The sequence below is a fragment of the Schistocerca cancellata genome, chromosome 5, assembly GCF_023864275.1.
Source record: "Schistocerca cancellata isolate TAMUIC-IGC-003103 chromosome 5, iqSchCanc2.1, whole genome shotgun sequence".
In the NCBI taxonomy this organism is placed as follows: Eukaryota; Metazoa; Arthropoda; class Insecta; order Orthoptera; family Acrididae; genus Schistocerca; species Schistocerca cancellata.
The window spans coordinates 242,585,990-242,591,642 of NC_064630.1; positions in this window are offsets into that span (position 1 = coordinate 242,585,990).

Consider the following 5,653-nt stretch of genomic DNA (forward strand, 5'->3'; position numbering starts at 1 on the left):
GCATTTTTCTTAACTAGCAAGACAATAGCCGTGAAATGTTTCTCGTTGTTTCATTAGGAATTTCAGTAAATATCATAAATTACGAGCTCCACAGTATGCTTTAAACAAGGAGATGTCAGTAGCGCGGACAATGGCCTTCCCTTTCTTTTTTTTCTACCTGTGCTTCTGACGAGGCACTCACACTAATGGCTTGTTCTCCAGGCGTCTGACACACCTGGGTGCCCACGACGCATTATGTGCAGGTGGTCACTTAACTTTTTTACGGAAATATTTACGACAGCAGTTTCCGCTACAGTGACAGTCTCATATAAAAATTTCACAGGTCGAGAATTTGCGTTGCAAATGTGTAGAAACCAAATCTTATGAATATAACAGTGTCCAAAAAAATTTTCGCCGGCATTGTGATACATTCACGCATTTACACACATTTCATAACTCTTAAAGTACGATTCTCGGTTTCCAACATCCTTTTTTTACAAGTCAAGAGTCCTTAACTTCTATTCATTATTCATATACATATAAACACGTAATCACATTCCTCATATATGGTAGCATCATCTTATTGACATAAACATACCTCAACAGCATAATACACATCGTCGTCGTAAAAATAACATCATAACACCTCAGTCACGTCTCAAAATCGTCGTAGCTTCCTCCAATAATTTCAAAACCTAAAAAAATTCTCTGCTCATGTCAAAAGTGTCATCTGCCTCAAACGTACTTTAAAATCATACTCCCTTACCAAATACATCATTCAAAGCTCTCATAGTATCACAATGGTTCCGAAAAAATATGAAGAATTCACACAGTACAGACAAAATACAATTTCTTAAGTGTGAAATAATCCAACTCTGTAATTGCGTAAACATGTGTCACTGACGTAGTAAAAAGATGTTTGTTTCTCTGTTAAATGATCAGATAGCTGTGTAATTTATGTATTAGAGAAATCTGGTACCGATGTGTAAAGTTGTATAAGCAAATACCATATTAGCTAGGGCTCCTTGTGCTTGCCAAACACATGGTACACAAAGTAGGCGTGTACCCCCCTGAGGTTTATTGTAATTATACCCTCAGGTGTTACACATTACAGCAATGGAATGAAATGTATCACGAAAAACTTTCTTTGTAATTCAAAAATCTTTAAAAATAAATGTTTTAAGTACAAAATTAATCACTCAAATACGTGTCCTGTAGCGCTAAATATGCGTCTTGCTGTAAGATAATCTCTGGGAAGTGTCGTAGTTATTGTCCTCCGAAAGCTAAGTTCTGCAGAAGTCAATGTACTTACCTCATGATAAACAAAGTGAAATGCTTTGCGTATAGATATCATACTTATTACGCTTATTGCCGTGATGAAGAAAGTACAGTGCTGTAACATATTGTTGTCCTACGGAAAAGGCTGTCTCCTTGTAGCAATAGCACAAAAGTCACCACTAAAACATGTCTCACTTTATAGAAGAATTAAAAAAAAACTGTGCAGATATAAAACAGATACACCGCAAAAGCAACATTGTAAATTGTCACGCATTAGCAGCGTTGTGATAAAATCATGTAGCTGTCACATAAACTAACCACTGTGTCATCTGGCATTTCACAGAAAGCACCTCAAATCCTGAATCCACTCTCAAGCAAACCAAAATGTTGCATGAAAATTTCATTAGCAGTGCTGGTATATGTTCTAAGTATGTAAGCCGTATATTCGTTATGTAATCGTGCAACTAACAAGGAGGAATGTATAAATAACAACACTGTGTCATCTGTTCGCAATAACAATGCATTCGCAATTACTTGTCTAAGTTACCTATGTTCTTGACTGGATGGTTAGTTAGCTTTAAAACATAGTTGCATGTTAACAGTTTCTCAGTGGGACAAATTGTACAAGTAGCGTGAAGTGAAACGTTTTATGGCAAAGACAAAGTTAAAAGGCAGATTATCTTTCAATAAACGGTTTTACATGTGAAATGTGGTGTAAACCTTTTGCTCTTCTCAGTACCCAGAGTTTCAACTTGAATGCAATTATCATGCGGTATTCGTCCGTAAAGAATTCGGGAATTTTGCTCAAGGTTAGCGTCAATGTTATTTTTCTCGGAGCCAGCCGGCGCACGCAGCTGCCTGCGGTGCGAGTCATTGTCTGTTTCTTTGTTGGCGCGCGCCGTTATTGGGATTAGGAGGCCTAACTTCCACAAATTCGCCTTGCCGAGGGGGCTCAGCTCTGTTTAAAGCTCGCCAGTTCTGATGAAATTCACGTCTGTCGTTTTGTCGGTAGTTTACATAGTTTCTTTCTTGTCGGTCACGTGGTGGAGAATTTCTCCCTGAATCGTAACTGCGCGCTGGACCGTTGCGTCTAAAGTTATTCTGTCTCCCTTGATAATAATTATTTTGGTTCCCATATTGTCTGTTTCTCTGATTGTTTCTGTGATAGTCATTACTGCGGAGAGGTGATCTTTCCCTGTAACTATTACTACTCTGCCAACGGTTGTCATACGGGTGGTGTCTATTTTGGTCACAATTTGTGTGGTGAGAATAGCCTTGTCGCGTCCAGTTATCGTTTCTGTCGTCACGGAATTGTGACGGATGTGACCTGTAGTGATTGTTTTCCTGTTTTCGCATCCCGCGACTGTCTGTGTCAATTTCTAATTCTTGTAACAGTCCCTGAAAAGCTTCAATGTCGTCTTTGCAACGTCCTGCCAAAATAATATGTCGTAAATGTTCAGGCAGTTTGATTAAGAAAATGCGGATGAGTTCTGAGGGGCTGTATGGGTTTGACAGGTACTGATTCTTGTGCAACATGTCTTCAAAATATTTGACAAGACTGGAAAATTCAGATTGTTCAAAGTGTTTCATCATCATGATGCTATGTTTTACGCGGTCTTGTGTAGCTTGAGACCAATATGCTGAGAGGAAGGCGTGGTAAAATTCTCCTTCACTGTGACAATCGTGAATGACCGATCGCATTCTTACAGCTGGTTCATTCTCCAAGTAGCCACACATAAATTCTAACCTGTGCTCCAATGACCAGTTGGGAGGAAAACAATGAGAGAATTGATGGAGCCACGCTTGTGGATGAATGTCGTTGGCAGAATTCTTAAATGTTTTGAATTTACGTGTAGTAATGAACAGCTTATAATCAAAATCATCGTGTCGGCGAGTAGCATGTCGGTCATTGTTACGTCGTGTCGGCGGCTCGATCTCAAAATTCGGTGCCCATTGCCAATTTCTTTCATAACTTCCGAAATGCCCTGTGTTATTATTTTGTGGCTGTTCCGTATTTCTATGTCCCTCTTCCCGTATTGGAGTGCGAGTGTCCTCTGAAATATGTAATTCTTGTATTACCTGCGTCAACTGATCTTGTACTTCCCGGATTTCTCTTTTGTACTGTGTGTTGATTTGATTTTGATTTTGTTTGAATTTTCTAATTTGTTCATACTCTTCTGTGTCAGTGAAGGCTACGGGTCTTGTGTCATTCAGATCATCATCTACCTTTGTAGATAAGTTAGTGACCTGATTCGAAAGTTCAGCTACTTTCTCCGATAGTGAACACATTTCCTCAGTGTGTTTTTCTGAACCAAGTTTCAGAGTGTCCATTTGTGTTGAAATCGAATCTACTGTGTTCTTTAAGTTTTCCTGAGTTTTTGCCAGTTGCGTAACCGAATCGGTAGATGCAACTGAGTCAATTTTAGCCCACAAGGTCTCATGATTTTCATGAACAATGGTTTGCAGCTGTTTTATGGCTGCTTCGTGATTCTGTAATTCATTTTCATGCCGCGAAAAAATAGGCTGAAAATGCTCACAAATTTGTGTTTTTACGTCATTACAGACTTTTTGACATTTCGATTCAATGTTATCTAACTCAGTAGTTAAATCTTCACGTGTTTGTTCAAGTGTGGTGTCTAACTTCCGAAGATTTTGTTCCATTGTGTCTAACTTTTGCTGTGTTTGTCTCTTGGTGTTGTTCCATTATGTCTAACTTTTGAAGATTTTGTTCCACTGTGTCTAACTTTTTAAGATTTTGTTCCATTGTGTCTAACTTTTGAAGATTTTGTCCCATCTGTCTCTGATTTTGTTCCATTTGTTGCATTAATTGCAATAGTAATGTATTAGTGTCTGGAATCTGTTTCTCTATGCTTTTTGGCAGTGCATTTTCACCGGCAACATTCACATTTTGACAAGCAGAAAATGTGTCTTGACTCATTTGAGAAAAAGGTGAGGACCCAAAACCGAAGTCTACAGTATTTGCAGTATTGTGTTCTGTCATTTCGGATTCCTGAGGCGAGCTGTTGCCGACCGATCGATCGATAATGCTTCCCTGTTCACTACCTGTTTCACTGCCTACGCCATTGTTTGACGCCCGCTCCATTTCCCTATGCACAGTTACCAAATTACTACTTTGAATATTAGTTAATTCATTACATGGTGGTGCCAACACATTACTTTCGTCTTCACTGTCATTTCTCAGTTTGCTTTGGAGCAGAGTGTTACGTTTTTCACATGCCATTATTGTCACAATATTTCACACGATAACACAGAAAAGCACAATTTGAATAGCAAAAATAAGAGAACACATTAACATAGCACTGAAAATAATATATAGTTAATTGCAGCAGCGAAATACTTGGCGCAAAGCTACATGCATGCCACAACTGTTTTACTGTACAACAATGAAAGACTGCAACTACAAAGGAGATTCTCTCTACAATTACGCACTAGCAATAAACAAAAGCTACACTAAATACACAAACTGCAAGAAAAAATCAGAAGATTCCAGTGAGGTATCCTGGCAGGGTCGCCATATGAAACGTCCCCTTAGAACAAATTATACTCTACTGTGCTTAACCTGACACACAATATTATTTAGCGCAACGCAATCTGACTATCAAAGATCCCTGCAAAGGAATGGCCCTGAGTAACATTAAACTATACCTTTCACAAATAACTTACCTCACAAAAATCTTCATTACTGGAACTACTGCAATACAGCGAGCGCCACTACTGCCAGCTAAATAAAAGATTCAAACTACTGAAGGCACTAACTACTGATAGGGATAGTTAGCAAATGAAAGATTTTAATAGAGATCAAACACTGTATTTACCTTAATATTCACAATTAACATCCAGTATCACAAATCATCAAAACTCCGCCATCTCTCTCCCCACATCCACCACTGCTGGCGGCTCACCTCCAACTGCGCAGCGCTACGCGCTGTTCACATCCAGCTATAGCAAAATGGCTCAAATGGCTCTGAGCACTATGGGACTCAACATCTTAGGTCATAAGTCCCCTAGAACTTAGAACTACTTAAACCTAACCAACCTAAGGACATCACACACACCCATGCCCGAGGCAGGATTCGAACCTGCGACCGTAGCAGTCCCGCAGTTCCGGACTGCAGCGCCAGAACCGCTAGACCACCGCGGCCGGCCAGCTATAGCAGTTCATGACAACAATGGCAGGCAACAATGCAAACTAGCCACATACTGCAAACAGCACAGCCAGTGATTTTCATACAGAGCGCTACGTAACGTTGCCAATAAGAAAACATAAACAGCAAACTTACATAAAGAAAACATAAACAGCCTACTTACAACAGTTATACTTAGGTGTAATACTTAGCAGGAAAATGAAATCTGACGATCATGCGACCTCAGCAGG